We start from the raw sequence: 19,897 nt of genomic DNA, 5'->3' as shown, positions 1-19,897 counted from the left end.
ATATATATATATATGTGTGTGTGTGTGTGTGTGTATACATACATATATATACATATATATATGTACATATGTATATAACACATATATATATACACATATATAGATACACACCCATATATATATATATATATATATATATATATATATATATATATATATATATATATATATTGTGAATGCCAATCGATCGAAAACTGCTTTTTCTAAAGCTTATTAAAATCTATGAAAATCCGTTATTTCTGAACAACTTTTGGTTTTACCAGAAGGACAAAACCCTGAAGTTTATTCAATTAAAAATAGAATAAATAACACTATAATATATAATAATAATTTCTATAATTTTTACTAGAATTTTAAGTTTACATTTTTTCAAAAAAAAAAAAAGAAAAAAGCGTTTAACCCAGCTTTCGCAGGCTGTAAATAAAACATAAATATTTTAAGTTTTCGAATCAATTAAAGAAACTTGTTTATGTCTAAATAAAATTTACTACTGATTGGTTATAAGAATATGCAGAAATATTAGAATATAATTACCTTATATTTTAATAAATTCAAATAATTTCAGTTTTTTATCATGGTCTTGTACATTTTACCTAACGCCGCCATATTGGATTTTAGGTATGTAAACCAAGTCGCGTCTAAATATTTATTTAAGCATTTTCATGAATTTTAATGTAACTATACAGGCAAATACAGTTTTAATTGAATTAAATTATAATTACAAACGCCATTTATGGTAAAATATGTTTTCTCTAGCTTTATCATTTTGCCCTTCATAATAATTGATTAATGAAGCTTTAAATTTTCCTAATGCTTGTTAAAAGTAAAGAAAAACTGCTTTTTTCTATTCTTACATCCAACATAAATTTTTCCCATTATATTTCTCAGTTTTAACATCACTTTCTGTCAGTTTTTAATTTCATGATAAAATCATTTTTTCTTTCTTATTTTCTAATTAATAATAACTCTTTTTCCATAAACTAGATCATACTGGAGTTTCCTTAATTTTTTATTGTATAAATCAAGTTGGGGGTACCAAATTGGTTAAAAGGGAAAATTATTCCCAACTCGCATTTAGGTAAAAACGCACTTTCGTAAATAATTGAATTAATTCAAAACATGTCGTTAAAACCAAAGCAAACATATATATATATATATATATATATATATATATATATATATATATATATATATATATATATATTGAATACAAAAACAACGCATAATTACAAAATAAACATATTTATTTTGTTCGAAATTTATATTAAAATTTATAAATTTATTTCGAAGATACACTTCATCATCAGTATGTCTGTCTTTCTTTTTTTTACCATGTGATTATTCGAGAATGGAATCAGTATAAGTTCGTTTGTTGTATTTACGGTGATCTTTTAAAATGTCGAACAGTTCACCGTAAAAACAACAAACTTAAGCTGATTCCATGCTCCAACAGCAACATGGAAAATAAAAGAAAGGACGAAAGATATACTTTTCTGATGATGAAGTGTATCTTCGAAATATATTTTTAAATTTAACTATAAATTTCAAACAAAATAAATATCTGTTTATTTTGTCATAAAGCGTTGTTTTAGCTCCAAACATATATAATACGTATTATTTTACTCAAACTCAACCAGCGCTTCTATCAAGGAACACAAACCCTAACATATATGTACATATATATATATATGTGTATGTGTGTGTGTGTGTGTGTGCGTGTGTGTATGTACGAGCCCTTTCTAGGCTCGCACAAAAAACACACGTTCACATCTCAAGCCATTTTTCTTGTCATACACATACGCGCACACAAACATACGTATGCACGTAGACACACGTACATATATTCACGTTCACGTACATACACTCACATTCACGTGCATAAACACATACTAACGTACACACATGTCTGCACACATACGCGCAAACGTACGCACACATGGGCAACGTCACTTCCCCTTTGAAGGAAATCCACACATGCGCAAAAGACCACCGGAAACAACTATAAAAGCAAAAGACCTGAGCTGTTTCCTCCCTTTTCGATTCGGCTTCCGAGCTGAGCGTCGACGGACCAACCGCTCCCTTGCGGAGTGCGCGCCTCACGTCAGTTGCTACTATGTGTGGGGCAAGAGCCAACAGACAGTACGTAAACCTTACACACTTTCAATCTCCGTGGCCAGGATTGACTTTCTTACTCTCTCTCTCCCTCTCTCTCTCTCTCTCTCTCTCTCTCTACAACAATAGACTTTCCCTCTCACCAGTTAACAGCGAGAGACACACGCCAAAGTAAACACGTACTGTACCCTTTCTTTCATTTGTTTCTTCACGAAATAAATTCTAGTTCGTTTATTTCAATAAACGCGTTGTGTCATTTCTTTCTCAATTCAATACATTTATGTATAATATATCCACCAGTCTACAACATATATATATATATATATATATATATATATATATATATATATATATATATATATATATATATATATATATATGTTTGGAGGTACAGAATTTATATACAGTTTTGAAAATAATAAGCGGAAGTTTCTCAAGAGCTCTTTCGACTATCATCTCATCAAGAGAAAATCGATAGTGTACAAAATAATATCATGTCGAAAATAAAGAGTTTTAATGGGGAACTTATTGGGTGTGCCAAAAGTACGGGGATACTATAATAAATTTATTAACGTTTAAAAACGATTAAAATATTGGCACAACGAGGGGGGGGGGGAGAAAAGATTCAAAGTTCCCCAAACAGAAACAATCCGTTGGATGTTTCCTTTTGCCGGCACAAAGAAGGTTGACGCACCGCAATAGAGACAGACTCCAAAATCTTTAAATGGTTTTTGGAGTCCGCTCTATGTAGCACCTCGAACCATTCAATTTTATATCTGTCGGCACAGCACGGGTTGTCAACCAAATGCTGGCCAATAGCAGAGTCCAAGGCTGCAGAAGGAGGGAGACCACCAGACCCCATCCTCCCTTGTCTGATCTTCGATGGAACATGCTGGTTTATACGAGTCAAAAGGTGCAAGGATGCTCGCCGAACATAACCAGCATCGCACTGGCATTTAAATTGATATACAATATTGCTATTTTGGATGTAAGGCAAACTATCCTTGCGAAAAGACGGAAAAGCAGGTCTCGTAGTATATACCAAACGCAAGGACACAGAATAAAAGCAGTCGTAAATACTTCCCCGAATCTGCTTGGAAAGTCTATTATTAGTCTTTTCCCCAATCCACGGTAAATGTAAATAAACCGGGCATTTCAAGGGTCCAAACTTTTTAGGGGATTTAAAATCCGCAACCTTTTGGAAAATACAGTCATCAATAAGGTCAATAGGATAACCATTATTGTTGAATATTTCCCTGATCTTATCGAGTTCGGCGTCTAATCTGTAAGGCGAACAAATCATGAGGGCTCTATGTACCAAAGTATTAATTAGGCCGACCTTACATAATTTTGGTACAAAAGACAACCAGTTCACATATAGGCCAGTAAATGTCGGCTTCCTATAAATTGTAGTGAGAAAGCCCCCCCCCTTGTACGTTCGACAAGAACATCCAAGAAGGGAAGCGAATTGTCCTTCTCACTTTCCATAGTGAACTTAAGGACCCCATGCAATGAATTCAACCTATTAAAAAATATCGACGCTTCACCTTGCGATAGAAAAATAGCAAAAGTGTCGTCAACATATCTGAAATATGTAGAAAGTTGTAGAATTGAACATAAGGAATTCATGGTACCCGACGAAAATATCCGCTAAAGTTGGGGCCAACGGACTCCCCATTGAAACCCCGTCGACCTGATAGTACATAATATCGCAAAAACTAAACTCGACAGATTTAGTGCACATTAAAATGAGTTCAATAAGAATCTCTTTAGAAAACTGTGGAGCAGTCAGGCGACCATCATAGAGCGCGTCGGTACATATACATATAGTCTCATCCAATGGTATGTTGGTAAAGAGACTAGAGACATCAAATGAGCACATAAAAGACGTCTCTGCATTTGAATCCAACCCACGTACACAATCAACGAACCGAAAAGAATCTGGGATGCAGTGCGTAGTATATAACTCGCGCACAGGTTGCAGAATTTCCACAAGCCACTGAGCCAAAGAATGTTGTGTCGAACCAACCATTGATAAAATAGGTCTCAGTGGAACACCTATATATATATATATATATATATATATATATATATATATATATATATATATTAGGCATTTGAATCTACGGTATAATAAAATCGATATATTTTGGATGCATTATTACTCAATCAATACGTTTTTCCATCCTTACGTAAACTCCTTGTATATTCGTGCTTTTCACAATAACCATTAGAAACAAATGTTTCATTTAGTTTTGTTTATTTTACCCATGTTTTTAGGTAATAGTACTTAGTAATTAAAAATCTCATAATCTCGGTACATTTTAAATGCAAACAAGTAAATTAATTTTGTAATTCTATTTGTAACTGATAACATCATAATCTTACAAATGACGCCATATTGTCTGTTTTTTTTTGTTTGTTTAAACTACGGCAGCACAAAAACGTTACTTTTTTTGCGATACTTCCGTAAAGTGAATCGAATGTGGTCTTTTGTTCTACCTTAGATCCATGTACAGGTAAATTAATTGATGGCAACCTTAATCGTATCATTTAATAAAAAATATTAGAAAAATAAAAAACAAAAAACTTTATTCCTATAAAAATATTATTAAGAGTACACTTAAAAAACGTAAAAAAAGAACCACGTGCTTTATTAGCATGCTAACGGCTTTGAAGGAAGTTGGAAAGATGTTTGTAATGTAGTTATTAAAATACATTAGTTGGCTCAGCTCCCCCCCTCTCTCTCTCTCTCTCTCTCTCTCTCTCTCTCTCTTGCCTCCTTTCTCTTTACTATAAAGAAAACAAACTAACTGAAGGCTTTTTCTTATAATAGTTTTTTTTTTACCTCGAACTTCTAGACTTTCAAATTCCCTCCCTGTTTCCTGGTCCCCTGACTGTGCTAACATGTAAAATTTGGAATATAATATGAACAGACATCTCGCTGCTCAACTCTCCGCTGTCCTTTGTTAGACACGATCATAAATAGTAGTCTGCTACGTTCTAAGTGACAATATGTCTTGCTCAGGATGAAAAAAGTTTTACAAAATTATAATAAGATAATAAAATGATACACACACACACACACACACACACACACATATATATATATATATATATATATATATATATATATATATATATATATATATATATATTCTAGCAGGCCGCCCAGAGTTGCCCGGTCGTAAAATACGCTTAAATATGATATTTCGATTAATGCAGATTTCGTATTTATTATTATATCGTATTGGACCCAATACCTAGTAAATATTTAAAACGTTAAAAAAATGACTAGTACGCCACCACCGAGAATCGAAACCATAAAGGTTAGCATACGATTTATTTTTTACTTTGACGTTAATGCCAGAACTATGAAAACATGTTTGCTGCAAGGTTAACAAATAAAACATGAACGAACAGCTATTACGTTACACATGCATATTCCTAGTGCCGTCGTTCGATCTTCACCTGGCAAATTCCATTTTTTTTTTTACTTTTTACATTTTGTACCGAGATTCCCCGGCTTAAATCTAAATATATGGGTCCGACTACCCTATAAATGAAGTTTCATCTCTGTAGACCAAAAACTGATACAGGAGTTTAGTCGGCAATTTTTTTGAAAGAAATATATATATATATATATATATATATATATATATATATATATATATATATATATACGCATAATATATACAGAAAGAAGTTCGTGTTTTTTATAATGTTTTTACGCAAAATGTAAATCATGTAGAGTATCTGCGTGAATATTATTACAGGTATTAATTTTCTAAAGATATAAAAAAAACGAAAAAAAGAAGAAAATGAATGATAAAACGAATGTGCAAATTAGCAAGATCATTTGCAGGTGAATGCAATTTCACGACCCATATATAAGATATTTGTATTTTATTTTTAAATAAATAAACAAGAAAGCGTTTTTAATATGACACAAGAAAAAACAAATTTATAAGAGTATAGATATGTGTGTATATATATATATATATATATATATATTTATATATATATATATATTTATATATATATATATATATACCAGGTCATACGATAAACATGTCGCCCTAGAAAAGTCGACCTGATTCCATTTCCGTTTGATGAAAACCGGTGTTCTATTTTTGTTGCATACCATCTATAAGTTGGCCAGTTGTGTGAAAATCTCAACAGCGACAGGAGCCTTTTTTCATGTATGAAAGTGGCACAATGTTCACCGAGCGAGATCGAAGGTGCGACGCTGCGCAACTCATGCTTTCTGCCGATCCAAGTTATGACAAGACCACTGCCAGCGCCATCAAAATGCAAATCCGGACAGTTCAACGCTTGGAGGCACAGCTCAACGCATGGGATGGCCCACGGTTATGGTCTTTGGTATGGTTTTAAGTGAGGGCCACATCATATCACCTCACATCTTCGAAGTCGGCTTCAAAGTCATCACCAAAGTGTACCTGGATTTGCTGATGAGTGCAGTGATCTCCTGGTGCAATCAGGTGACTGCTGGCAGACCCTGGGTGTTAGAGCAGGACTCAGTGCGGACCCACAAGTCCAGGCTTGGCTTCAGAAGGAGTGTTACGACTTTATACATATCTTTCACTCCCTCCCCCGACCTAAACCCACTGAATTACTTTGTTTCATCATCCGTCAGGAACATCATTTATATAACCTCCTACAACGGCGTTTGGAAAAAAGGCATACTCACAGTTCCGGGCCCGTATCGAGGGGTATGATTGAGGCTGAAGGTGGCTACATTGAATAGATGCCAGCTTTACTACATAACCAAGTTACCTAAATTGATTTTTTCACTGAAAGTTTTAAAATAATGCTGTAGTGTAGTTTTCTTAAGGGCGACAGTTAGCAAATATTATTAAATGCAACGGAGACATTTCGCTTTATGATTCTTTTTTTTTTTTTAATTTTTTCGATTTTCTGTATAATCTTTTCTGTATCAAAATCAAAAATATTAATGAATTTCCATAATTATTACTGTCACGAGCACTTTCGATTCGTCCACGAATCATCATCAGGTGTTGAAGTAAAAGTGCGAAGGAGCGAAAATGAGAATTAAAAGTGAAAATAATATTTGCTTGAATGAAAGAACGCTGCCTAAATATACCAATTTCATATATATATATATATATATATATATATATATATATATATATATATATATATATATAACTACTCCATTTATTCACATAAATTTAATATACGAAAATATAGATTTATGCGTAAACTTTAAGTATTTACTTCAAAAGTGCTCAATACGTAGGTAGAGCTAGTAAGTAATTTATAAAATATATATGGCGATTAAGCTACACTGAATATTCTGCGTTTCATCCAACTATAGGATTCGTCAGGCTTATGCGCATAAGCCTGACGAATCCTATAGTTGGATGAAACGCAGAATATTCAGCGTAGCTTAATCGCCATATATATTTTATAAATTACTATATATATATATATATATATATATATATATATATATATATATATATATATATATATATATATATATATATAGAGAGAGAGAGAGAGAGAGAGAGAGAGATAATGTGTGTGATAGAGATGGAGAGAAAGAGAGAGAGAGGGGTCTGATATAAATTTAAATAAAAATAATATGAGATCAATAGTTCAAAAAAAGACGCGTATGGGAACACATGCTTACAGCGAAAACGGAATTAAAGAACCACGTGATTTATTAGCATGCTAGTGACTTTGAGGAAGTAATTGTTGGAATCTTATCGAATGCAGTCTTAAAATAGCCGTTAGTTGGATAAGCTCTATTTCTCTCTCCCTCCCTCCCTACTATTAGGAAAACAAACCTTCTGGAATAAAAAGACACACATTTGAATATAGATAATGCGTGAGAAAGAAAGAGAGAGAGAAAGAAAGAGAGAGAGAAATAAAGAAGGAGAGAAAGCGAACAAGAAGGTGGAAGCGTTGGGAAACGGATGGAAAATGGATTAGATTTCATTTGAAAAAAAAATGTTTTTTTCTTACATGAATATTTATGACTTGTCCAAGTTAAAATCAACATGAACGGAAATATCCTAGAAAACGGCTTAAGCAAAAACTTAGTTCTAGTAATTATTTCTCACATTCAGCCTCCTCCTCCTCCTCCTCTCTCTCTCCCTCTCTCCCCCTCTCTCTCTCTCTCTCTCTCTCTCTCTCTCTCTCTCTGCCTAATACTTGTGCATAAGTTATCATAAGAATCTATATAGTAATCGTGTACAACTAGCTACGAGTTATTCAATTTGCGAAACAATGATCAGTTTAGACACACAGGCATCTGAAAAAAAGAAAAAGAAAGCAAATTGGAAATTATATAAGTTGGATCAAACCACAGAGAAAATTGGGTACTATCGTCGTGAAAGGGTCTGGCGTAGGGTAAGTCCATATATAAGAGACAAATAGTTTGACCACCGACCCTTTGCCACCCAAAAATAAGATTCGAGTCTCGTCTCTTAGGTAACGAATGGGGGGGGGTTAAAAATTACGTGTTTAGACCTTCGTTCTCATAATTATCTCTCACATCAAGATTCACCTTCTATCCCCCAGCTCTCTCTCTCTCTCTCTCTCTCTCTCTCTCTCTCTCTCTGCCTGAAACTTGTACCTAATGGGTCATAAACATATATAAAGTGATTAGATACAAAGAGCACTGACTTATTCAATTTGCGAAACACCAATCTGGTTGATAGACCTAAGTAGTATTGCTAAACTATTTGTTAAATGGGAATTATTTAAGTACTAGCAGGGGGTACTCGGCGTTGTCCTGGTGTGGTAAGGTGTGGTGGGGGGGGTTACCTGTTTAAATATTATAACTTTCTTTTTAAATCGGAAAAACAAATACAAAACAAAAACAGCGAGCGTGATGCAAAATAAAGAATAAGCGAACGAAAAAAATGGCATAAATAACATCGCTTAAATGTAAAAAATCGGAAAAACAAAAATAATAACAGCAAACATGTGGGAAAAATATTTTAAAAATAAAAAACGAACGAAAAAAATGGCATAAATTACCCTGTTTCACTATTAAAACTTTAAAAACTGAAAAAATAATGTATATCTGATATCTAGGCTCGAACGTGCAATCTATAAAGACTGGTCTATGATCGCGTGAGCGAAGTTGGCTTGTTTTTTTATATTTAAACTAATTCAAGAAAGAACTTTTTTGCGCGTGCGTGTTTGGCTAAATTGTCAAGAAGGAACGATTTTTTGCTACCCCTCCCTGTAGAAAAGTGTCCAGTTGAGAGTGAAGGAACTAATAGTTTTAAGCCAATTTTCCGATATTTGTCGTCCGAAGGGTCGGGATTCAAAACGATATCGATCTCGTGAAAACCCGTCGCCTCTGTCGAAAGTTTTAGGCAGGCATACAAACATACATTTTTTGTCCTTTATATTATAGAAGGTGATCAACCCACAGAGTGAATGGGGTATTTTGGTTTAAAAGTCTATCATAGGATAATTCCATATGTATGAGACAAATAGCTCGATTAATCTTAATCCTCAAACGATTCGATTTTCATGCCAAAGGTAGCAAATTGACATTTATAAATTACGTGATTAGCAGGTTGTATTGTATAGTCTATATGCTGTGTTTATATATATGACGAGTACATATAATTATATTTATTTTTTGTTAAACGTGTGATGCATTTAATTGTCACTAAGATGTTGAGTATATAAATATTTGAAATGTATATGTGATCGTCTAATGATGAGTGTAGAAACAAGGCACATAACATTTATGATAGATGGTTTTTAACATAATAAGAGCGAATGAAGATTCGTACTAGCCGAACTCTTGGTTATATTTACAGTAGCTTTATTACCGATGTTTCCCTCTTTGTAAAGCTGCACGTTGGTCTTAAATTATTATTATCGACCTTTTCCGGCAGTCTCCTCTGCTCGGAGTTATTACGGTTTATATAAATCCATATGACCCCGACCAATGCCGGGTAATCCTGCTGGTAATACATAAATCCTTTTAGTCAGGAGTTAAAAAGAACTACAAATCACCTCACAACGAATAAATAGAAAAAACATTTTCTGAGACCACACGTGTCCTCCCGCTGTATAACTTGCCGACCCCAATGTTGTGTGCCGTGAATTTGTTCTCTGTTTTCTGTTTAATATGGCCGTATCGTCGCAATTTCTCAGACAGGAGACCATTGAGGGGAGCGCGTGAAATCACACATGTATAAAATTAAAACCAAATTGGAAAAAAAAGAAAACTTAAGCCCCGACACTTTACATGCATATTTGTTAGGCACAAGATATGTGTGACACTATCGACACTCTGCACGCTAACGTTCACATCTATATCTACTATCGAGCTGGGTTTCTCAGTCGGTTGAACAATTCATTTTCCCATTCTCTTTCGAGCCGCGATCTATGTTCAACTGTATCTAGCTCACAACTGTCTACAAGTAGACAGTTGAGACCCTTAGATGCAAAATCCCACCCCTTCACAGTTGAGATCTCTAGATGTAAGAAAGCCTTCTACTCTAATATCTTCTTCCCCAGAACTGCTAGACTTTGGAATTCTCTTCCGGTTTCCTGCTTCCTCAACTGTACTGACACGTATAAGTTCAAGTGTAACGTTTACAGACTAAACTCCCTACATAGTACCGCTGCAACTTAGGTTTCTGATAGTAGCCCCGTACATCAAAGTGGCAATGTGCCTTGTTTGGGATGGACTTGTAATAAAAAATATTTTTTTAAGTGTTCAACTAGCCTCTCTTTTCGTTCGTAAATCATTCATACTGTTGTTAAAAATATCGACTGTCGCAAACCCACGGTAACTCACCATCGTCATAAAATCCATTGCAAATCCTAAAGTACGCGCAAACCAAATCTAAATATATCCCAAGTCTTAGATATCTCCGTTACAGTCACTGATCAACAATCGAATGTCACATTTTTATTTGTCTGCTGTCATATCTATCGTCTACTAACAAACTCTATTATTTCTTTTGTTATATATTTTTGTATCATTTTTCTTTTACTTTCCAATATTTGATATGAAGAGTATCACACTTGTAGTGGAGGTTATTTTCGTGTATCAAAACACGCATAGTAGCTAATAAGCACAAACAATGTTTATGCTGATCAACAGTCTACTATAGAAATGGTCGTTTTGCTTCTAAAACGATAAAAAAAACAATAGTTGTTGTGAGCATGCGTTGATAACACGAAGGCAAATACGTGCATTGCTATCTTTACCGTTTCTTCGCACTTGAAAAAGTTCTTTGTTTATATTATATCAGACATAACTGGGATTCTTTTGTCGCGACGAGGGCCTAGTGTGAAAGCAAGACGTCTGGTTACTAGTTCGAGTCATACACAGAACAGACAACAGAACAGCGATGTGTATTCTTATGTATAGACTAGTTGATCCACAATGATATAGTCCCTAAGCTCTCTCACACCCACACATACGCACACACAAATACACACGCAACACACACATACACATTATATATACATAAGTTATTGTTTGTTAGTGCTTTATATATATATATATATATATATATATATATATATACATGCACACACACACACATACACATATATATATATATATATGCGCATAAGCCTGGCGAATCCTATAGTTGGATGAAACGTAGAATATTCAGTGTAGCTTAATCGACATATATATTTTATATATATATATATATATATATATAAGATTTTTGAAATATGAAATGATATATAATTATTTCCATAATAACGCAACGCTACATTTAATAAAAATCATGAAATTCACTGTCTGCCATGGTGTCTGTGAGCTGCGGCGTCATTTGATTCTGAAACAAATTATATATATATATATATATATATATATATATATATATAATGATTTACTATAATAATTAATTAATACCAACAGACACAAGTGTTTAATCCTTTTAGGAATCATCAGTGCAGGGTGTAACGATTAGCACCGGTCGAGAGATTCGAACTCGGTAACGAAAACATCACTGACTCCATTAGCAAGGACCAAATCCATTCGGCCACCGTTAACAGCGAGAAATAGTGTTGAAATGTAAATATTAATTTTTAAATCTTTTTGACGTCTGTCAGAGTGATGTAATCATTATATGATGATCTTCGCATGTACACATTTGCATATGAATTCATATCAAAGATGTTGGAAGCATTATTAAGAATTTAAAAGTATTAAATAAGCAGATAAAACTGTTTTTGAACACGTTAAAACTGCAAAATATTTTATAGAAAGAAGGAAGAAAAATGCCATTCAATTTCTTTCCGCTTTTTTTATAGTTGAAATATTTTAACTTTAAAAGAGAAAAAAGAAAGAAATTGAATCCTGTAATTCTTCCTTATTTTAACATACTTTGAATATTTAACGTGTTCTAAAAATAGTTTTATCTGTTTATTCAATGTATATATGTGTGTGTGTGTGTGTGTGTGTGTGTGTGTGTGTGTGTGTGTGTGTGTGTGAAAAGTATTAAATATTGAAGGAAAAAAAAAATCACATTATTCATCGAATCATTAAATATTCACAACAAGGAGGACATTGTAGAGGAAGTGTTTCAAAATATTATTCTATTTACAATGCCTCCCCACGGGACAGAGTTAGACATCAATGTGGAGAAAAGGAACAAAAATAAAAATTGTCTCAGTCGTGAAGGATTTCTCCTCCACTGACAGAGAATAAGAAATTGAAGTACAGCATCTGAAGAACAGATACTACACTTTGATCTTGGCCAATTGATGTATCAAAATATTATCGGTGTTAAATTCGGGATCTTTACTTCGAGAAATTTTAAATGACAATTTGAAAACGACTTTTCTCATTTTATTATCTTTATATTTTTTTTGTTTTATTATTTGTGTTATTATTTTTATTTGCTTCTTTTGTTTTCCTTTATCATCCACTATTTTTCTTCTCAAATTTTCTTTTTATTTTCTTTATTTTTTTCAATTTTTCTATTCACCATCCTCTGTTCTTTTCCTTTCTTTTTCCCTTACTTTCCCATCTGTTTATTTACTTCGATTTTTTTTTCTTTTTTTATGCCTTTTCTTTTGGTTCTATTCCACTATCGCCTTTTTCTCTTTATATTCTCGCCTGATCGTTTATTTTCAGCTTCGCTATAATTTTTCATTTAATTTAATTAATATATTTATTTTTATTTATCTGTTTAATTTTTTCTCTTATAATTCTTATATTTTTTCCATATCTTCTTTTTCCTTTTTTTTTAATTGCATAATTCTCTCTCTCTCTTTCTTTCTCTTTCTCTCTCTCTACATATATATATATATATATATATATATATATATATATATATATATATATATATATAGTGTCGGCAAAAAGAAAGTCCGCACTAGTGCTGGCAAAAAGAAAGTCCGCACTTGTAATTTTTTCAACAACTGCAAATTTAAGCTAAATTTGCGGACTTTCTTTTTGCCGGCACTATATATATATATATATATATATATATATATATATATATATATATATATATATATATATATAAATATAGTGCCGGCAAAAAGAAAGTCTTTTTCATTTTGCCGGCACTATATATATATATATATATATATATATATATATATATATATATATATAGTGCCGGCAAAAAGAAAGTCCGCACTTGTAATTTTTTCAACAACTGCAAATTTAAGCTAAATTTAATGTAACTGTTTAAACAATCTACACCTCATTTGATTCGCCTTTTATTCCTCTTTAATTTTACCTGTTCATATTTGACTTTTAATTGAAATATTCTAGTGTTCACGCCAATTAAAAAAAAAATAACTTCAAATTGAGAAGGCAAAAAAAAAAGCCTCTAGAATATTTCAATTAATAGTCAAATATGAGCAGGTAAAATTATAGAAAAATAAAATGCGAATCAAATGAGGTACAGTTTGTTTAAACACTTACATTAAATTTAGCTGAAATTTGCAGTTTTCACCCTCTACTCTTATGAACCTGTTAGAGAGAAATGATTCAATAATTGAAAAGACATTTCCAGTTATACCGGTGCTGGAGATTTTGTGGAGTAAACCTTTATGCCATACCTTATCAAACACCTTTGTTATGTCAAGAGCAATTGCCCTAGAAAGGAAGCCTTCGCTGAGAGATTCGCTAATCCTATGAAATATAACTGTTAAAACATCTGCTGTAAATCTAATAGAACGTTGAAGACAACCATTTTCTAGTTAAGCAGGAATCAGTTCTTTAGTGTTGTGTTCTATAGTTCTTGGAAAAAAACTCTATTAATTGAAGTTCCGTTTGGAGCTCTTGCTAATGATGGTAATGGTGGAGTTCTTGTGTCGAATGTTTTACAGGGGCGGGGTATATTGTAGATCAGTGAAGTATAAAAATATAAAGTATGAAAATAACGATAGACTAGAAAATGAATAACAAAGTCTTTTTTTTTTTACAAGCACATTGAATTAAAAATTTCTTCCCAAGCGAAATGAGTACGTTAGCAAGAGACAGCATTATCTTTCTGCTTGGGATGCCATTTTTGGAAGAACAAGAAAGTTTTAAAGGAAGATGTTTCTTCTACTTCTTCTTCTTCTTCTTCTTATTTCTTTCTGTCTTTCTTTTTATCTATTCCTCGTTTCTTATATTTTTTTTCGGTTTTCTTTTGTTGTTTGTTTTTCATTTTCTTTGAAAATTGTATTCGACCGCTTTTATTCCCGGCGAAAAAATTACACAAAAATCAAGACTTAATATAATCACACGCATCAACAAAGCTCACTGATTTATGGGGAAGGAGGGGGGAGCATGAAATTATATTAAACAATGCCTAAACCGGAAATGCTACTAGAAATATCCACGATAGATACTCATTTGAATATTATTTTTTATTGTTTACAATTTGGAAAGATAAAAAATAAATAACATTTTTCTTTCTTTTTTCTTCATTTCTTCTCATTCAATTTCCTCTTTCTTCATTCTCTCTCTCCCCCATCTCTCTCTCTCTCTCACTCACTCTCTCTCTCTCTGTTTACTCTTATCTTATTTTCTCTCCAACATATGGGTCAAAAAGTATCACCAACCTAATAGGTCTCAATCTGTTAACGAAACTCCAACCCTTGTCCCCTCGACGAAATGTTGCATCTCGGTGTCTATTTTACATATATTTTAATGGAAGGTGCTCTGATAATGTCCACGAACTTGTAAACCCGCCAAGCAACTAAATTCCACCTCCGCACAGTAAAGATATCTATATGCCGGAAAGCCTTTTACTCTGATAGTCTCTTCTAAACTTTGGAATTCCCATCCGGGTTCCTGCTTTCCTGACTGTACTGAGTACCAAGTGTAATGTGGAAAGGCATCAACATTTCTTTAACAACAGATTTTAATCGTACTATTCCCTCCTCTCCCCCTCCCCCTCTTTCTCTCTTTCTATCTATCTATCTATCTATTTCTCTCTCTCTCACACACGCACACTCTGTCTCTTTCTATTTCAATATATATATATCTCTATTTTCCCCTCTATAATCTTTCTGTTTATGTTCGTCTCTTTTCCTTTTACATCTATTATTTCTCTCAGCGTTATCATTATTACTTTTTCTTCCTCATTCTCTTTTGCCTTCTAATTCTCATTCGGTTTCCCCACCCCTATCTCTCGCGCTTTTTCACACCCTCTTATTCACTTCCAATATATAACTCCATAACCATAACCCGACCTCTTTTCCTATATATTCCCCCCGACTAATTCGCATCACGTACACCGTTTTCATACACCGACTTCTTTAGCTGAAAACATTTTAAAAATAAAAAAAGACCGACACACCTTTCCCGCCAACCGATAAGCGCGTACGGCTTGTTATACTTCCGACCAAACCAAGATGGCGCGATAAGCACCCTCAACCGGACACAGACTAGTCGCCCCGGCAGAGACTTCTATTCACCGATTTACAGATCTGCTTAAGGAAATTGCGTAGTATTTTAGGAGGGCAGGTCTTAGAGTTTAAACATGTACACGAAGCCGGCGATTAAAACCTGAATCTTGTCAGTGGTAGCATGAGGACAGTTTAACTCGATGTGCCATTATAAAGTGATGTAGTGACTCACAATCATGGCCATCACTCAAATCGTGTAGACGCGTTTTCAGGGGTTTTATTCCTTGTTTCTCATATAAGAAGAAAGGCCAATTCGAGATATACACATCTTATCACAACTCGAACATACGTCATTTTATTTACCGGCTCTCTAGAAGGTTAGACACAAGATCAAGTGTGTTTTTTTTAATTTTTTTTTTTTTACACGGTGGTCACCACTTATCAAGGTCCGGAAGCCACTCAGGGATAAGGCTTATTGCAAGTACAGTACGTTAGTGTGGAGATTTGATGAAGTGTTTACTTAAGGGGGGCGGTTTATTAGGAATTTGTTAACATTGGACTTGAAGACATCTAAGTTGTAGTCAGGTGGGAAGCAGGCAGACGAACAGAGTTCCACAGGCGTGCAGTTCTAAGAAAGAAGCTTTGTTCATGGAATCCACGTTTTGATTTAGGCGCAGATAAAGAGTGGGGTGATAAAAGTGTTTATGTGGAACAAGCTGGATTCGAACTTGACACGCTTAGGTTTCCAGTACACTTAGCTACCTTCAACTCTACTCTAAATTCGGACATTCATTATCGCTTCGCGTGTGTGCGCGTGGTTGATTTTCACGGCGCACCATTCTTGTTGCTCTCAGCTCTCCAGCGGAGGACGCTGCCACTTTCAAACTTTTCCACATTAATCCGGATTCTATTTCTCCACTCAACTCTCCTAAGTGTACTATCTTCGAAGTAAACAAAGTGAAAACCGGAAGTTAGTAAAATTAAAATAAATAAATAAAACTGCCATATTTTCTAACAACCCTACATATCCCCGCATGAATTTATAAAGCTCTTTAAAATAAAAATGAATTCTAGCTATTTTTGTACCATTGTATATATATATATATATATATATATATATATATATATATATATATATATATATAAATGTCTGTTTATTTTGTAATAATGCGTTGTTTTTGGTTTCAAATGTATATAATACGTATTTATTTTATATAATTCTGAAGTATATATACATATATATATATATATATATATTATTCTGAAGTATATATATATATACATATATACATATATATATATATATATATATATATATATATATATATATGCATATACTTCAAAATAAAATTATCTAACAATCAACTGGTATGTAAACCTGTGATTTTTCATTCACTTCTCTTACTCTATGGGCCCTGTCGGTGGGGCATTAGAATACGCCGACTGTCCCCCTGCAGAGGGTAAAAGTCCCTTAATGGGGGTCCTGGATATGACCTTAAACTATATCCAGTGGAGGGGGCCCAGCTTGTGGATTTTGGGGAGTGTGGCGCCACCCTTTAATTACCATTGCTCCCAGGTCCATTCTGACCCGGTGTGGTAGTACCTGTTACGGTCCCAATTATGGGTTAAATAGAAACCGACGTGAAAACAACAAATATACTCTATTAAAAAAATGTTTCTTCAAAATCTTTAAATTCGGCATTAAATAACCCGAAAAGGGTTGATATGCCGTAAAACAAAAACAACCAACATCTTACTCTATGACATTTAAATACTTAAACAACTTGTAATTGTGATTTTCCATGGCTCGCTTATTTTAGCAAATAAGGTGTAAACCATTATAATTATTGGCTAATATTTTCTCCTCTGAAGAGATGGTAGACATCGAAATCCTATAGGATAAGGAGTTATAAATTTACAATGTATTCATTGTCTTACATAGAATAATAAAAATCTTTTGATTTGAAATTCAAACGTCATAAACTTTTAAATTCACTGAATGACTAAAACTTGATATATATATATATATATATATATATATATATATATATATATATATATATTTAAAGGAGGTTAGAACAGTAGTCTAAAGAGCAGGGTGTATTTTAATGTTATAGTAAAATTACTAATTTAATTTCGTACATTTATAAACTACAATCAACATCTAAATGAATCCTTTGACGATAATTACGGTTTTCAAAAGGCGAACAATTAAAAGATACACCTGCCTTACTTTAAAATTGCTAGTTTTATTCATGGTGTTTTTTACATATAAAAAAAAAACAAAAAAAACACCCAATACTTTTACTGATGAGGAGACTTTGTTTAAAAAAAATATATATGTAAAAATTATTTTCCGTGGCTTAATGTCTAGCACAATAAAAACATCGTTTCCGAAACGATCGGAAAAGTTATTGACTTTGTTGTTGTTCTTTCTTATGAAACAGATTTTTAATTTTTAATTCTTATTTGAATTTTAAATTATCAATCACATTACTAAATATATATATATATATATATATATATATATATATATATATATATATATATATATATATATATATAATGAAATAAGAATTACAGTTAAATTTACCAAAATGATCCAAGATGGCAAAACTAAAGTAAATTATAAATATTAAAGAATTAATATTTATAAAGTCAGTTTTTTTCTTAATTAAGCCTTGCCTCGACAGTCGAGTTTTAAATCTCTTCCATGTTTTTTTTTACGCACATTTTATCTTTCTTTTAATAATATTATCGGAATTCATTCCCTGTTCCTTGTATCTATTTATGAAGTATTCGACAGATATCTGCCTTTTGGATTACTTTGGATCATCTTCCAATTACGCGATTCCCTTAGATTTTACTTGTGCGAATGGAAATTTAAATACACTTTCTTGGATTCTGCATTTTTTAATTATACCATCATTGGATACTTTACCCTTCATCAGACTATCCATTCCCGTGGAATCACTTTTTTATTCGCCCGATTCCCTCTGCTTCACTTTTTGTTATCAAGTAAGGTCTATGACTTACTTGTAGTTTAATTTAATACTTTTGCAAGCAAAATCCGATCCCGCATTTTGCTAAATCCTACGATCTGATGATAAGGAAAGTATTTCTTTGAAACTCTGCGGATTAAGGACTATCCACTTATTTAAAATTAAATATGTTTTTAACTTTTTTTTAAAAGTGTTTTTAATATGTTTTCTTAACTACTTGTTCTTATATATATATATATATATATATATATATATATATATATATATATATATATTACTGTTGGTGCGATGAATCGGAGACAGAATCGGGAATCGTAAAATTCAGAACTACTTGGGGTATTGGAATCGGTATCTGAATCGTTTTTCCAATGCCAAAAATTATTCTTTTACTTTTTTTTTTTAAATATTTTTTGCTACTTATCAAAATGATCGGTATTTATTCATGTTAAATTACGAATAGAATTAAATTTTACCCGTCACTCCATGCTGTATTCTTATATTTATAAAATATATGCATATGTTACATGCTTTATTAATGCGAAAATATGGTTTAAGACTCTACAGTTATATACTTAGTATCGGTATTGATAATTGTATTGGATTCGGGAATTTCGGACAAAATTGGTAATAATATCGAAATCGGGAAAATATTGGAATTGTCCCATTACTAATATATTTACACACGCATACACACACACACACACACATACACACACACACACACACATATATATATATATCATGGATCACATGTTTGTTATAAAAATAAAGTGCTGGGTTGTAAGTTCTATAACATGTGATATGAATTATCTTATTTTAACATTTTTACATTCTGGTTTTCATATACCTGAGATCCTGGATATGACCTTAAACTATAATTGCCATTGCTCCCAGGTCCAATCTGACCCGGTATTGTAGTACCTGTTAGGGTCCCGACTATG

This window comes from Euprymna scolopes, chromosome 23 (assembly GCF_053919585.1).
Source record: "Euprymna scolopes isolate OS-2025 chromosome 23, ASM5391958v1, whole genome shotgun sequence".
NCBI classification, from domain to species: Eukaryota; Metazoa; Mollusca; class Cephalopoda; order Sepiida; family Sepiolidae; genus Euprymna; species Euprymna scolopes.
Note: the sequence above shows the minus strand (reverse complement) of the source record.